This window comes from Larimichthys crocea, chromosome II, assembly GCF_000972845.2.
Source record: "Larimichthys crocea isolate SSNF chromosome II, L_crocea_2.0, whole genome shotgun sequence".
Lineage (NCBI taxonomy): Eukaryota > Metazoa > Chordata > Actinopteri > Sciaenidae > Larimichthys > Larimichthys crocea.
The window spans coordinates 6,813,149-6,831,146 of NC_040012.1; the positions used below are offsets into that span (position 1 = coordinate 6,813,149).

Consider the following 17,998-nt stretch of genomic DNA (forward strand, 5'->3'; position numbering starts at 1 on the left):
AAAAAATAATCTGCATATCAAAAGCCTAAGGGAGTGGGATAACTGGCAAGACAAATTGGAAGTAGAAAGGTCTGCCTTTCCTCAAAAACTCAGTGTAAAGAAAATCCATTGATCTGACAAACCTAATTAAGCCATTTATGCATATTAAACGATTTTGACAAAATAAACAGTTTTTTGTTGTCTTAATTTAGTTTGAACAAGGTCAATCACTTCCCCTTTGAAACTTCAGGACCGTGCGACCGCTCATCTGCTACACCACCACAGGTCAGGCTGTCTCTAATCAATAGGCTCATCTCTTCCCTCAAAGAGTAAACTCATTGGAATGCTCCAGGGGCTCATGGGAGGAAGTACACACAGTCCTTGACCATGATATGCTGCTTAAAATGTAAATGAGGCTCTGAATAATGGGACAAGTCAGCAATGAATATGCAGACGACCACAAATTATTTTTGCTCGTCTTATAAATCATTTTCTGTTTGGTGGCATTTTGGAGGACTCCAGATTGTCGATTCTCAACCGAAACCTGCCGCCATAATTCATTTAACGCCAAATGTATGGAAAGTCCCTGCGTCTATGACCTTGCTCCCTATTTTGGGGTGATCTAATAACAAGTGGACAGCCCCAGACGTAGCTGTAAAGCTGTAAAAGCATTACGCTCAGACCACTGCAGCCAATTCTGATGTGGTTGAGGATTTTTTTTTGTCCTGAACTGGGATCGGGGCCAAATCAGTCATTTTTTGATGGATCTATATCAGATGTATGAAAACACTATCCATTTTCAATCCTTTGTTTGCTTCTGGTACACTAGCTGACAAGAATGTCCAATTGCTCTCCATTAAACACTGTAAGAGTCAGCCAATGCGCGCTGATGAAAGCGAGAAAGCCAGCAGTTACAATTACAGATGATTATTGGCATGCGTTGGCAAGCGAGCCTGCGGAGCTGAAAAAAAAAGGGTTGCTTTGTGTTACTTTGTGCTGCAGAAACTACAAAGGCTGACGCTCATTACTTAGCGAACTTTATATACAGCCATATAATATACATAATATAATATGAAACCATCAAAGGAAGGCTGTAATGATGGCTATAGTATGTTATTGGAGAACTATGCAACAGTCAGACATACTTAAATTACTTGACTCAAATTACTTAAGTTAATGCATTGGGGAGCTGAACTGGACTCAACCCATTCTGATTTACATCATAGTTTTTAATATTATCAGCCATCGCTGCCACTTCCAGCCCCACTCATATATTACTTTTCAATATCAGCAACAAAGTTTAGATTAATTCTGTTTTACATATTGCAAACAAACCAACCCGTGACCGAGATTGGAGATCTTGTCCGTGTTAAACACTGTGAAAAAAAAGTTCAAGTTCTTAATCCTGTTTAAAATGATAACACCATTTAAACCTTTAGTATGACTGTTAAATGTCTTACTGTGTTCCCTGCTCTCTATCAGATATCAGCCAAAAAAATGTTTACCTCAGAGAGTCAATTAGAACGGCAATTAATTTTTCTATTAAAATAATCTTATTTCACATTTGCCGGACGTCGCTTTGATGCTTGTTTGTTTGGTTGCGGTGCTTCCCATTTTGCAGATAAAGTCTGCCTGCACATTTCTTTCAAATCAGATCAAAGTGGCTGGGTTTTTGTGCAGGTACAAAAGCATGTTCTGTAGATAAGGTTTTTGTAGCAAGCAAAAGTGAGAAATACCTTGTTTGGCCACGCTTCTAAATATTATTGGTGAGCCTTGTTAGGAAGCAATTGTACCTGCCATAGCCTTGTTTTTCATCAAAGAGCTGAATATTAAACGCGGTGTCATGACAGTCACTACACACTATGTAAAGACGAGAATTAAATGCAGGAACAGAGTGTAAGGACTGCTGAAATACTGCACTGGGTTTTTCTTCAATCAATCGCATCCTCTAAAGGTCAGTGTGCATGTTTTGACTCGTCACTTCAGGGTTTCATATATGCAAAACAATCATAAATAACACCATCAATACATACACTTACACAAAATGCACAGTTTAGAGAGATACAACATCAGTACTAGTAAGTCAAAACCTTACACTTATGAAAAACAGATACAAAACAAAAAAATAACCACCTCGAAAAAACTGCAGAGAAACAACAGTTCCTACAATGCACATCTTCTGAAATCCCAATGCCATTAAAAACCATCAATACAATAAATTACCAACACTCAGTGTCCATGCTGGTCACATTTAATGTCTCACAGCTCAAAGACTACAAAGACTGTCCTTCAACTATGCTTTCTCTTCATTTGAACAGCTCTGCACTGTCTGATACTCCATGGTAAAGAATCTCGCACTGTAGAGGAAATTCTTGTTAACCTTGAGCCTAGTCTACATGTTGTTAAATGTCTGTATCTAACCTTGGTGGTATCTAACTCTGATGTAATATTTAAAACCTGAATATTGGCGAATAAAACATGTTTTATTCGGCCAAATATTACCTTGCTTTGTCTCATCTCCAAAGCGCCATATTCCAGGGTGAATTCGCTGAATGTTTTTGCCAAGCAACAGTAAAAGCTGTTCAAAAAGGTTAAACGCAGCCATAATCCTTATTTGGATGAAATGGAAGATAGCCTGTGCACTGGACAATACCAAATATCGAAAAATTATTTTACTTCTGTCTGGTTTTCATTTAGCAACATTTTATTTTTTCAAATTAAGTCCGACCATCCCTTCAGCAGCCCTATCCAGTGGCCTGGTTACAGTGAGATATACAGAGTCAACATGTGACCCATCACACTGTTGATATAGAACGAAAAAGATCATCATATGCTCTATTCTGTGCGCAGAATTTAAGGCTGGTATTTACTATGACGAAAACAGGACCAGGATTAACCATTCCCAGGGAGTTCTCTAACTTAGCTTAGATCACATGAGGTAAATTAGCACAGAAGACTACACAGCAAAGTAAGGAAAGGGGAGAAAAACAAGCTAATCAACATGCAGAGACAGGAAGCTCAGTGAGTCCAAGTCAAGCTGCCAAGCCGCCAGATAAAGATCTGTCTGACACATAGCCTTTTAAATAATCCACTTGTAAGTACACCATTTAGGAACATTAACATCTAGGTGGGGAAAGGTGACTTTCTGATGAGGGGGGTTGAGGCCGAAGATGGATGATAGCGTGGACAGGAACCATGTGGAGACCTCTGAGACATACAGACTTTAGATGTCACTCATTAAAACCCAAAGCAACTGCTGCTAATCCTCTGAAGAGTTCTTTCTGTGGCTCCTTGGAGCAGAGGAAACCTGAGCTCCATTCTCTGCCTTTATGTGGGCCTTGCGTAACAACGGTGAGACAGGTTTGGGAATTTTCTAATGGGGCGGGCTGCAACACTAGAAGCAGGTGATGATGTTGGCTAAAACATTTTCTGTCAGTTTGCATTTTAAACGCTTCGCGAAGTAAGTCAAATCCGGTTTGTGCAACCCTTGTTTGCAGTCAGACTTTCCCGCCCCTCTGTTTCTGCCAGGCTTTGCTTTTCTGATGAGAAAAAAACAGGCTAAACACAATCGCAGGAAAGGACATGCTTGATGTGAAAACACACCGTTATTCCGTCATGACTATCGCGTTACACTCAGTTCTTAATCCTTGCTGATTTAATAATGAGACTGATGTCTGCTTGCATGTAAAGCATAACACCATCTCAGCGTAAAGCCAAGGAACCAGCGTGGGAATCAGACACGGGTTTGTCCGACTTAAAAAAAGGACTGAAAATTCTGAAGCTATTCTGAGGGGGCTCAGTGAAGTTGTTTGCCACGTTAATTGCTTTGTGACAATTGGAGGCTTTAAATAAATCTGCAGGTATTTCAAGTGACTCGAGCTCTTTTCAAACATTTCCAGTTTACCCTGTCAATTAATTATCTCAAATATTGTCTGCAGTATTACCTGTCTGAAAGCAGAAATTCAGAAGTTCAGGAAGGCTCCAAAGCTCAGACATGGATATAAAGCTTATTAGGGGGGAAGACACACAAAGCAATCAGCAGCCTCTCCTAAAAACTAAACCATCCAGAAGGGCTTAACCACACTATTTCGGAGAGAAGACTTTTCTCTCCAAGATTCAAGATTAAAATGAACAATTTTCAAGGGGCAATTTCTATTTCTCTGACAGTGGTTCCTACTTCGAGTCAAGGATAAGGTTCATATCTATATATAGGGCTTGACAAAGAAAGATAAAGGTGGAAAAACTGCTTATCCTTGCGCTTGACGTATTAAGAACAATAGGCTACTTCGTTCACTCCACAACTTTGGTGTCATAAATTTAGTTCTCTCTATCTTTCTGAATACATGGCCAGAATAAACTCAAACTATAGATGCACAGATTGAGAGCACTGAAGTGTGGAGATGGGGGAGTATACAGAGAGTCTGTGTGCATCTTTGTGCATGTACTGGCGGCGGGGATCTCATACCTAGGCTGCAAAAGCAGAGCCTAACTGTTCAGCACATCTTGAGCTATAAATCAGTGCCCTGGTCAACCTGGCCAAGAGCATTTTCAAACCCATTTGCAGAAGATAATGCCAGCTATTCCTCCCAGCCCCAGGGACAGGAGAGCCAGCCTCATGAATCATTGCCCTTTTAGGGGAGCTGCAGCATGGATCTCACCTTGCTGTGTCCATAGGGTTCTCTTGACTTCTGCTGGTAGGCAGAAACAAAGGGTGGCAGCACAGGAAAATCTTTGAACTATGACCAAGGAGTTCAAGAAATCAAGTTATGAAGCATAATGACTCCATGCTGACAATAACCAGGTCCAGAGGATGAAGGTGGCACTGCCAGCTCTACAGGAAACTAGTGTTAGTCTGCTGCTGGGTGGGATAACAATATTGCAAAATACCTAAAGGATAAGGTACTTTATTTGAAAGCTCAACTAGATCCATAGTAGACAGGGACTTTGCATCAGTTCACTAAATGTGCATTTAAATGTGCATTAGTGGCAAAGAATCAGACAGTTTTACTGGGAACAGCGAGTTGACAGCGGAAATTGTTGCCATTACTGGATTATACTTTGCAGTTAGGAAAAATAACTTGATGAAGTCATTTCACAGACTCATTGGGCGGAGAATGGACACAGGCTTGGAAGTTGTGCAATCAGTGGAAGAAATCAATCAACTATCTACTTTAAAGGAAAGATAATTGTTGTAGTCAGTACATCAGCAAAGTTATCTTACTGAAGACGTATGCAAGTCTCACTGTTTCGTCAATAACAAGAAAGTGCATGACAGAAATGCCAAAGACGCGTTTGTTCCAATGAGAACGCTGATTTTCAATATTATTAATGAAAATAGTTTCAATATATCCCTATTAGGTTCTTTTAAACTTGCTTTTTTATTTTTATTTTTTATTAGACTTTCAGGTTGGGACTTTTTGTCCAAAACAGCTGTGTATAGTCTCTAAGAAAAAGCTATTTATTGATGCAACAACAACAGGTCTAAATTGTTATTTGGTAATCTCTCACTTTTGCCACAATCTAAAGAACTTATGTTCAATTTATAACTCATATAAACATGTTTACATGACTCCTCTGGTCAGACAGCTTTCTACCTTCAGGGCTTCAATATGTGGAACTTTTGATCCTCATAACTTGCGATGGATCAAAACTGGGATCACTTTAAATCCGAGTTTCTGAATCAGATCAGACATGTGGTCACGGGCGTATCTGGTGTCAACCTTTAGGATTTTATTTTCTTTATATGGCACATTTATTTTAATGTGTGTTTTATATTTATGTTTCTGTCTTGTTTAATAGTATATGTGTCTTGTGTGGCACCACACATTCTTTTTCACCTTTAATAAAACTCTTGTTTGGCAATAAACATTGCAAATGAGCTCAGGCTGTAAATGCTATGATATGTAGTATTGGCCATCGTCTTTGTTTGTTTATCTATCCCAATAAAAATAAACATAAAAATGAATTAAAAAAAGTATTTATTCATATAAAGAATCTGCCATATCCATGGATGTGCTGCACTGAAAATGACCTGTAGACCTTGTTGAAATGGAAAGCAGCCTTTTATCTAGTGTCTATAAACAATACAATAAATTCTATTTATTACAGATAGAGCCAAATCAGACCGCCTCCCCCCACCACCACCACCTAAACCACCCCGTAACCTCACGCTATGATATTCTATCACTACAGTCAGGAAAGTGTACATTACTTTCAGCTGTGCACTACAGTGTGTAACCTTGAAAAGTACTTATTGTGAGTCTGATGAATGTTGGTAATGTGCAACTACGTATTGGGTCATTTATATTATCATAGCCCATATTTATATATAAACAGGATACGGGAAACAACTTATCATTTCAGTCAGTGCGCAGACATTCCATTAAAAGCGAGTTCAAACGTCCCAGTGCTTCTTCATTCCCCGTTACTTCATTTATTTGTGCAGAGATGTAAGAGTGAGACAGTAAATTCATGTCCCCGATGGAAAGTTTTTTACAAATTTCAGCCTGATCTGTTGGCAATTTTCTCAACTTTAAATAGTATGTGATTAATTTAAGTAATATCCCACTGGAGTGGCTTATATAACAAGCATTGGAGTGCCTTGTTTTAAGCGTGCAAGTGGTTATACAATACACCACTATTATTCATGAGCTCCATGGACACAGTAGCGGCAGCAAAATCGTAAAATATCACAAAACTATGATCTGTGTATTCATATGTGCGTCAAGTATGAGAGAATAAACATGTTTGTGGCACATTTTTCTCCGTTAACCATTTCAAATGTTCACAGTTTAAAACCTCATCAACAGCATAGAAAGGCCTCTTTGCATTCTGACCGTATGAAACTTCGCTCGAATCAGCTTTTGATAAACAAGCTAGAGCCCTGAGAGTAAATTATTTACAGTAAGCAGCCTCATACTTAAGTCTTTAAATGTTTTGTGCAATTTCAGCCTAGTTGGTGAGAAGAGCGCTTTTACGACTTGCTCGGGCCTTAATTCAGTCACTGAATTATTGCATTACATGGCCTTATTGGAGTCACTCGTCTTCACTTGTGTCATACATTCGGGTCTAATCAAATCACAGCATCTTGAAAAACCATCTCCAGCACTAGCTGTGGAGGCTTTTTCAGACAGTCAACGCTCAAAGCAAAAGGCCATAGGCCAGGACAGCATTCGGACAGCAGGGGAAATGTTGCATATCAAGCATCATCTGTGGGGCTCGGTCGAGCTGAAACGATGCAGAAATCTTCTACAGGGAAGAAATCTTCAGGCTGGCATTAGCAGAGTCCTGTTTATTGTGTGCCATCTTTATTTACTGTTCTTACTTTTTCATTACTTGACCATGAGCTCCAGTGTGACATGATGACATGCTGTCAATGCTAATGGTCTACGATGGCATAAAGGCTCTGTCATGAGGACAGGAGGAGTAGGTGCTCAGAGCCAAGGCTCTTGGTAGCCCTCCACGGACGGAGAGCTGTCATCTCTGTCCCTCATGGCCAAAGAGGCCCAAGCGCCTCCCCCTCCCTAAATTCATATCCATCTGCCGTATCAGCGGGGCAGAGGGAGTGCAAGGCATGCACTTTCCGCCATTCACCGTGGTGCTTTAGCACGCCCAGCTAGTGTCAGAGTCGTCACTACTACAATCAACACATGGTCGTTTACTGAATTTTTGTGGAAAAAGCACAAAGCTATTAGTTCGTTCTGACGCTATTTCCACAAAGTCAGCCTTCTAAGAGCGTTCCAGCTGCAACTGTCACTCACGAACCTCTTCACCTTCATCTGAACCACTTCCATAAGCTAAAAGCAACGTGGTGGAGCGTCGTGACAAAGCCTCTTGGCACTGATTTCTGCTTCTTTTTTTTTCCGCCTAACAATCAGCAAGATTTTTGCACCTGAAAGTGCACACCGACTGTCTGTGTGCTTGTATATTCTCACCAAAACTGGTAATGGCAACGACAGAGATTCCCTGGAGGGAAGAAGCTTTTAGAGTAAAAAAAACACAGAGAGAGAAAAGCTATGATGCGCCGACATCCTTTCAAGAAAGCATGCCAGCTAAAACATGCAAAGTCACGATTTGTTTTCCGACATAAATATAGAATAGCTCTATGACCTTGTACCCCATCATCGGTTACGCAACATGGTAACAGCATGTTAAGTGTCTGTCGTGAATAATTAAGTAAATCCAAGACTGGAAGGACATGTATTCCATCTCTCAAAGGATGGGTTCACTTGTCTGCAATGCTAATATAATGGACTGTTGAACGCTGAGAATCCAGGTCAAGCTCAGTGTGAAAACTGGCTCATTCTTCATCACAGTCAAAGTTTAATCTACATAACCTTTATGAATTTGTCACATTTTTAAAGCATGGAGGTACGTGCAATTTAAGCCCAGCCGGATAAGACTGGACCGTAACACTGTTTGACCTTCACATAACGTTCTGGTACAGTTCGCGTGTGTGTGTGCTCGGTGTGTGTTCTAATTAGATGAGAACCTGAAAAGAATAGGTTGACAATGACAAGCAAAACGAATGACACCAGCCGGTGAGCCGTTGCTCCATTTGTCTGAACTGAAAGAGCGTGTCATCTGTGCACTTCTGCTGACTGAGCAAATGCGCAGCCAAGGCACTGAGGTCTTACACGCGTGTTCGCATGTTCCTGTCAACTCCCGGGTGCATTCACCAATACGCAAGATGTGATAAAAGCGTCTGCTGTGCTATAAAACCCAGGATGAGCACCCGTACAGAATCGGCGTTAGGATCTCAAACGAAAGATGTAATAACCCACAAGTGGTAACTGCAGGGCATGAAGCTATTTGGGCTCTAATGATTCATAAAATTCATAGTTGGATTGATGCATTACAGTGGCGTCACGATTTTATATATTTTCAACGCTGAAAAACTGAGGACTGCCTGAGAATGAGTCTCATATTTCCGTTTTCAATTTACTGACACGCTTTATGAGAGCATGAAAGTATAAAATTTGAGAGCACAAAATTAAACAATGGTCTTCTCGACCATTTCGAGAGGTTTTCTCGGGCAGGGCTTCACCAAAACAAAGCGGCCCCTTTCAAAATACAACAAAAACAACTACATGTGGTGTCAAAACAGGAGACATCACTTCAGCTCAACAACCACGCCGCTGTATTGTTTGACAGACGCCGAGCAAATTGCATGGTCAGTTGTGTTATTCATCATGTGTCAGATCAAACACACTGCAGTGAGTGACAATAAATGGTACAACGCATTGTTCTTCCCTGAGAACGCATGATATCATCAGTCTATACCGACCATCTGTACCATTTATTAATGTTTATTAATGTCTTCATGTAACCGTGTATGTCCACATTGATAATATTACCAACATATGAGGCTGATACTGGTCACTGGTTAACTCCAAACGGCAGGCTGGCAAAATAAAGTCAACGTGAAAGTGCTAAAAACTGTAATTCCTCAAGCGGCCACTTGAAGCTGGCTGCAGATCTCCATAAGCACTCATGGTAAAACGTCCAACTTCACAGCAGAAATAAACATGTTTACAGCCTGGTACAAGACACAGTTTTGGCTTCTATAGCTAATTTCCCTGTTCATGACAACTGTACTGAGTCTGAATTTTTTTAACTCACCCATTCAAATGATATTAAGCCTTACAGTTATGCATAATTAAGAGCGTGGCTGCTTTGACTGACAGGTAAATGCTGTTGCAGATGGCTTATTAGAGAACCCAGGCGTCATCCAGCCCACCTCAGGTCCGCCGATGATCCTCGTCTTTGTTGATATTGAGATTAGCCAGGAGGCGAAAAAAGCAGTACAGCCAATCCTCACCATGAATCAGCAAATTTGGGCATTTGGTTTAGCTTAATGATTAATCAGTTAATTAATAGACTTATTAATTCAGGTTTAGAATCATTTTCTAAATCACAAAAACAGCAAGGGCAGTATGAAGCCTACACACACTGCAGGAGCTGGACACATAATTCATACTGTATTACCTTGATGAAAAATGTTTTGTTTTCCCACACTACCAGCAGGCAAGCAAGCAGCTAACTCATCAGGCAAACACAAAGCGGTAAATACTATGTTTAGACTAAAACAATCATTTATTTTCACACGGGCGAGATACCGATGCCGATGACATTCAGACCAGTTTGCTAAACGCCACTGATATGGGTACTTAACTATTTAGGCATGTATAATCACTGACAATAATGGCACTGAAAATAATCACACACACACACGGCGTCGTCACAAATTATAAAAAGAAAAGAAGAAACATCTCAGCCAATCTACACAAACCAAATGCTTCACATAATTACTCAGAAATGTCAGTGGCCAGGAGTAAAAACATGGATAAATAATAAAAACGGTTGTAACACCTCTAAACAATCCGCTAGAGTGTTTTTGGTGGTTTAAAGTTATAATTAGACGGCCTGTGTGGTGAGAATGCAAAGCCATCTGGGACCATCTGAGATCACAGGGATGGCAGATGAATAGCAACAGTTCCTACATCTCGCTGCAGACTTTTTGTTATGCATATCAATGCGCGGCTAACTGCACGTTGTGACATTCCACAGTTGTTCTCAAAATCAGAAAATCTCTCAACGGCAAAAAAAAAAAAAAAAAAAAGGGCAGTAATATTTCCGAGCTGTCTGCAAGCAACAAACTCGTGGACTTGAAGCTTCTGACCTTCTGTTTATCTTTTGATTTCTACATTGTGAATGTGTTGAATGCACATAAAAACTTAATTTAAATCAAAAACAAACTCCAAAGCATCCACATGCAGACAGACCACCTTTAACCTTTTCCAAACATCATAAAAATGAAGTTATGGCACCACCGCTAATGACTGTAACTGAACACATCCTGTATTTGACTTCACAATAAAGCCATCGTCAATCATCTTTCGCTGGAAAGGCTTTTACTGTGAAACAGCTTGCAGCTAATGCTGTTGGCTAATGTTTAGTCATTTCCAGTGGCATTAAGAGAACGCTGGCATCCTTTAAAAGGTCCGACCATCAAATTCCAGCATCCGTCATTCGTTAGCCTTTGCACTTATTCTCTTAAAAGAAAAGAAGTCTGCTGCTCTTGCACATCAGTGGCATTTTGACTCTGTAATGAGTCGTGTGTTTTTTAAGGGCTTAGGTGCTTAAAAAAAAAAAAGTAATTAGAGCTGTTTGGTCCATTTACGTAATGGCTAACTTCTGACATGTGTTAATACAGAAGAAGTGCAAAGATGTCACAGGGTCTCGACACAGCAAATTGCCTGAGCCAATTTTCACATAATGTGGACTGCGGTTCGGTTTCACACGTAACGGCCGGAGGAAAAGAAAAGCTCGACCACATACAGAGAGAGAAAGCTGCAGTATTAAAACCAGATGGACCTGCTATTTCTAGGGAGGTCCTACATAAATGAAACATAAACTGATTAACATTTGACCTTTCAATGTCATCCATATTCACGGCTTCAATCAGCAGCACTAACATGCTTTGAAGTAAAAAACCACAAATCACACGAGAAATGGATAAAAATAGACCTTTGATGGTAACACGGGCCATTTTTAGGCTCTGCGTCTGTTTCCACTTTCCCCATTGCAGGGGTGCCCTGTAAAACATCGGTGTAAATGGTTTATAATGCCACCAGTGGACTCTGAAATGGGAGACCTGGTTTCAATCAGCAGTCAAATTGCTCCTACATTACCCTTGCAGACAGAGTAGTAAATCACTCTTTGCCTCTGTGCTGCTGACGTTAAGGAACAAGCATTGTTAAAAATCCACCATGCGTGCTACTAAGAGCACCCTGCCTCTATGAGGGGATGGGATACTAAACAGGACAATAGCAGTAGCTCGCGGTGTCCCTATACATGCAAGAGAACATCCTGATAAACAGAAAAGCAGCACACGCTGTGGCTAAATTTGGCTCTTGATTCCAACAGACCTGATTCACAGTCTTGAATGTAAAGTTTAGGTTATAGCCTGGCTCGTGTAAACCCCCCCGTGCCAAAGAGCCCCCATCACAACCAGTTTGAACCAGTCTGTCTGGTTAAAAAGAGTTCTTGGTTTCTCTGTGCCAACGCCCTGACAGTGGGCCTGTGAGGCATCTCGAAACAGTTATAATCCACTATAAACCCGAGAAACGCTGATCCCGCCCACCACAGACCAACACACTATGGGCAAAACCTCTCATTAGAACTCCAGGGCCCTGAAATTACCAAGATTTTACCCATATGGAAAGCATGAGAAAGCGTCAGCTGGGACAGGGTTGTGCCGAGTGGTTTTTCAGCGTGTGGTCACAGAGGAGCTGGTTTTCTTTAACAGTGCCATTCAGCTTGGCCCCTGCCAGGGAGCACCGGCATTTGAGGAAGCAGAGGCAGATGCTCTGGCTACTAGCCCCAGACCAGGCCTGCTAGGAAATACCAGAAACAAAGTACATATAAATGCTCACGCAGACCGGGGACGTACGCAGGTCAACAACAATGTGGGTAAATCCATCTGTAGGCACAATCTGCCATTCAAAAAAGGCCAGAAAAACAAAATGTAGAGCTGCCACATGTATTCAAAATGCAACACATGGTGCTGGTGTTGTTCCCAGATTTATTTAGAGGTCTTTCCATCCAAAAGGAATAACACACACAACAACAACAACTAAAACAAGAAATGTTTTTTGTTCTGATGCTGTTTAAGGTGATTTCCATCGGTATCTGATGGAAGATTTGTTGGGTTTTTCTTTCATTTAAATGGTCAAAAAATAAAGAAATCAAATTTCCCTTCAGCTTTTGTTAAAATACCCATACATCAACCCACAAAACAAACAGTTGCTAATTGTTGATATGTAGCCCAGCGTCTGACAATGTACGGCTTTCAGATGACGTCACCAGCCAAGGGCCTAGGCTGTAATCCCAACGGAAACACCAAATCAACTGTTGACTCTTCTGGCAAGAAACAAAAGAAGAAAGCAAATGTAGTGATCCATTGTGGGCCACCCTGTAATCCCTGAGGAGTCATGAGGATTAGGTCAAATAAATCATATGTCTGCTCTTGAATCATTCTCGTTTTGAAGTGGTCGGAGTATACGAGTAGGCCTAATAGCTCGTGGGAATGTGTCAATATGCAGCAAATAAACAGCAGTGATCAAACCATGGCAGGAAATATATTATATATATTTCACAGAGAAATGTCAGAAGGTTAAACATTCTTTATGTGAAGGCTTTCATAACACAAAAAGAAGGAAGAACACAGTCTTCCTTACAACGTCCAGGCAACATGACTGAAGAAAACCTTAATGCTTCAGCAGCATGGCACCAAACAGCACTGTCAACACAGGTTTGAATGATAAAACATCTATCCTCTAGGTAGCGAGAGGTTGCTCTGAATACTGGATCCAAACAGTTCCTGAGAGAGCCATCTGCTTTATGAAAGAAATTACAACTACTCTCCTCTAATCGCCGTGTATTCTCCAGCATCGGTGCAACACCCCACATGCAAAGAGCCATAATATTTTACATTAGAGGATCTAGAATAGAAATAAACCATATCACTTTCTTTTCAGCAGGCGTGAGCTGAAGGTTAGAAAACCCAAACATGCTGCAGGGCCCAGGATTCAGTTGCAGAAAGCCTCTGATGCAATTCCAAGAAACTAACCCACCCCTGTATCATCCTGTTACAGCCTGGCTCACGCTTAGGTCTCTTCATTGTGTCTGTGACAGCTATAATCGGACTCATGTATTGATAAAGGATGGCCATGAGGCTACTTCAGCATGTCACTCTTCTATCCCCCGTTGCAAAAATTGCTTCCAATCCCCGTCTTTAAATAAACCAAAAAACAGGGGGCTGCGGGCTTGATGCAACACTGTGAATATCCCTGTATACCCACCCCTCCTTTCTTACTTGAGATCTGTTTCCAGACCCCGAAGAGGGCTTTGGGGCTATTATACGAATTGATGCACCTGTAAAAGCTGTCAAAAAAAAAAAAAAACTGGCTCTCACAATTGAATTCTCAAATTTATACTGCAAGGAGGGCTAAATCATGACATCAAACCTGTCTCGGCAGCCAGTGCTGCAGCAGTTTTTTTGTTTTTTTTTTCCTTAAAGGGCAGATGAATGACACATACATGACAGGAGTCTTTGCAAATGACGGACATAGAAGAAGTCAAATACCAATCTGTGGTAATGGTAAGTGAAGGAAGAGCAGGTAAAAAAAAAAAAAAAGGCTTCACATGCAAGGGGGGGCGCTCTCTGACATGCACACACACACACACATATATGAAGCATGAAGGCAGGTCTGGATCACCTTGTGTGTGGCAAAGCAATCTTTTTTTTTTAATATGGAGGTCAGAAATGGGTGCATCATTGCAATTAAAAACAGAAAAACATGAAGACCCCCCCTCTCTCTCATGACTTCATTTAGAGATTTTCTGCTTGATTGAAGCTTTCATGCCTCTCTCTCTCTGCAGCAGAAAAGTGCATGCTTTTTATTTCCAACTACATTTCCAAAAAAAATGAACACCTTTATATATATATTCCTGTTGGTTCAAATGGAAACCGTACATAAACACACACACACACACAGGACACAGTATTTTCTCTTATTGGGCTTCGTAATAAAACTTGTTGTTGTCTTTTTCTATTTTAAAAAATAGGGAGCAACAAACTGTGTGCGTGGCTCGTCTGGCGTCAAACGAAGACTCTTATTGTGTTTGTGTTTGTGTTGCGAGCTGACTTATAATATTTAACCGTGCAAACTAACACACAACAAAGCAAGTTCACACACACACATAGGGAGAAATAAGGTGCACAAGATAACGGTGCCACTTACTGAATCTCCTCTTTGTCACCGCCGTGGGCATTTCTCTCCCCTTCTTCGTGTCTGAATCACACAACGTTTAAGTCCCGCCTTCACTTTGGAAAACAGCGAGCACCACCACCACCAAAAATAAAAATTACAAAAAAAATTAAAAAATTCCCACTTTCCGTTCGTGTAATTTAGAAACAAGCCAACAAAAACATGCACAGGAGTTAGAGCCAGAGAGTAAAAGAAGACAGAGACAGGGAGAGGGGGGAGTCCAAGTGCCGGAGAAGGGAACACGAGGTCCTATCCCGACCGGCCGACCGGGGTCGTGGATACTGGATCTATTCGTGGCAGCTCCCCCGTGTCCTCGCCTGCTAGCCGGGTGAACGTCCAAGTGTTCAAGTGTCGCATGCGAGAGAAAAAAATTATTTTTCTTGCAAGTCAAATTTCTCTTTCCTCTTCTTCTTCTTGTTGCAAGTTCAATTCGTGACACAGTTCCCCCCCTTCCAGGAGGAGCTGTGGGAAGGTAAGGGGAGCTGCTGGAGCTGCTGGAGCTGGAGCTGCTACGTCTCTCCCTTCACAGTCACGCTTCTTTCTGCCTCTGTGGAGAAAACACATGCAGGTCGGTCAGCAGGATTTTCGGATTCACTCGGCTACACTCGCTGCTGTGTCCATTCATTCCTGCCTGCCTGCCTCCTCCTCCTGCTCCTGCTCTCTCACTAAGTCGTGCAGCCTCCCTGAAAACATGCACTTGACACAAGGGGTTCTCTTACACCTGTCATTTGTATTTTTATTTTTTTACAATGTGCACAAAGTATTTTGCACAATAAACCTCAGCCTAAAGAGAATATTATGATTTAGGAGACATGCCACCAGGTATGAGAGATAATCCAGCATTACATTTTAGACTTTTTAAATACACCAAAGTGGAATTCAGCTATTCCTCATTTTCCTGGGGAGACCCTCCGGCTAATCCAGGTGGTCCCCAGGCCCCGTTCTGGGAGCCTTCTGCAATAAGCGAAGTCATGAATCATCACTGAGAATAGAAAAATGTATAAATACTGCCCTATTATCCCCATTTTCTTCCAGAAAAATAAAACACATCTGCAGCCCCCCCACTCCTCATCTTCCTCCTTGCTCTCACCTTGTGAAAAGGCTCAGGACAATTTATAATTTATAAAGTGCAGGCCAACTTTTTGGCTCTTTTGCCACTACTTGAAATTGTTTTTTTTAAGACAGCCCTGGGAGACTGTTGCAGGGAATATTCCCCCAGTGTTCAGTGACATGCAGGCATGTTAACGAACTGTTTAATTTTTGCAAATTGAATATCAGGAAAGATATGAAGAAAAAGGCCGAACTCCACAGCCCTTTCAGCTGAACACTAATTTCTGTATTTGAAGATGATATCAATGCTTAGAATCAAGATTTGGCATTTTCCAATTTAATTACAACCAGCTTGGCAATCAAGATAGTCAGGAATTACAGAATTCATGAGTGAAGAAGTGAAGCAGTGCAACAGGGACTGAGACAAGGCTCTGCTTACAGTGCAGCTTGGCTGTTAGTGCATGAGCGCCCAAGCGACTCGGTTGAACGTGCAGGGCATAGACGCTGTGACCCTCAGTAATGAGGACCTGAATATCTTTAGGATTCTGACAACTCATCTACTCCGCCTTCTAACCTCACCATGATCAATCGTTAGCTTGGCAGAACTCCTGCTGAACTGCAGGCTGGCACACTCCCCCCTAATGACTGGTGCAAATGACGTTTACACAAGGTTTTACCTTGCAATAAACGTCCCTTACAATTGAGCTATCACATTCACCACCACCACCACCACCACAGGGACGAATGCGCTCAGGAAAACTAACAGTTACACATATATACACTTTACATGTGGTAAAAATGAGTTGCTATGCAACCTTGCAGTGACTGAAAGGGACTTCATTTCCTTTTAGCGTACAAATAATAACCTTGGACAGTGCCCAGTGATCCAGGAATTGGATCCTGTCAGACAAATAAGAGGCCTTAGCCAATTCTCTTACACTTAGAGGAAGGCCATTGTTTGGATACAGCAGCCATCAATATGTAGGTGCCAGACTGAGAAATTGGCGCACGTGCTCAATAATGCATCTCTTATGTATCTCTGGTGGCCAACACTGAACCCTGTTTTTCAGTTTCGGACATCTCATGTGGGCAGTGGAGAAGACCTATAAACAACCTTTGTCTTCGAAGGTCAAACATGTCTGGGGCTGTTTCTTTTGCAGTTATGGTGCTAAAGAGTCCTTTGAGTCCAACCATACATTGTCCTTGGCCAGACATTGAATAAATGCATCTGCCAAATTATGGGTTTTCTACCCCGAGAAACAATTCTTGGCTGAGCAACACATTTTTGATGATGTGTTCCTGGTCCTGAATCAAACATAATAAACTTCCTTCCGTCAAATCAGGTTTCTATAAACTATATTTCTATTGAATATAATGTAGAAAATATACTTTTTCCACATTAATTAAGAAATGATATATAGAACCTTAAACTTGTTTATTTCCCCCAGTCAATTAAACATCTTATAACCATCCAAGAATGGCAACAAACTCCCCCACTTTGAACTATTTCCTGCTCTTAATTATTGCCGCAATTTGGAATAAATGACTCACTACATTATTGCAAATCAAAAAATGGTCTGAGGTACCAAATCAGTCCTTAAGCACAGCATTCTTGGAATGAGGCTTCATACATGGACCACTTTATCAGCTGTTCCTCCTTATTAATGTTTTTTATTGAACTCTGTGGGGAAATTAGTTGGGAGAAATTACTTGTAAAGAGATTCATTTCTATCTAGAGGCCCCTCAGTTGGTACTTAATGGTTTAAAGGCTGATTTAAGGCTTACTTATCTTCAGTTTTCTGTCCATGATCCATGTTACAAAGAGTCATCAGCAACAGAATATGTCTGAATATACAGTATATAATACAGGCCAAATGAAACTTCTAAATAAATGAGACCAATGTTTTGATTTTCATTGTGATTGAGCATACGGATCACGCCTCAACCGCACCTGTCAAGCTACTTGACAGGTGGTGGATACCTGGCCTACCCTTCTAGCCCCGTTTGTCTCAGTTTTCTTGACCCACCCTCCCTTTCCCTTCATCCCTTCCACTGCTCACCCCTACCCGCACTCCCTCATCCTCTCTCCCCTCCTTCCTTTTCAATCTGGTGTGTACTTTGCCACATCTCATTGC

General features: G+C 41.3%; 1 protein-coding gene across 1 annotated transcript in view; it reads right to left on the reverse strand.

Moving 5' to 3' along the window:
* The window catches only part of LOC104931439 (receptor-type tyrosine-protein phosphatase F), a 155,090-nt gene extending 139,634 nt beyond the window's left edge, over positions 1–15,456 (reverse strand). The window contains exon 1 of the mRNA XM_019263528.2: positions 14,787–15,456. The gene's annotated coding sequence lies outside the window, so the exon portion shown is untranslated. The remainder of the gene's footprint in view (positions 1–14,786) is intronic.
* Between the last annotated feature and the right edge of the window lie 2,542 nt (positions 15,457–17,998).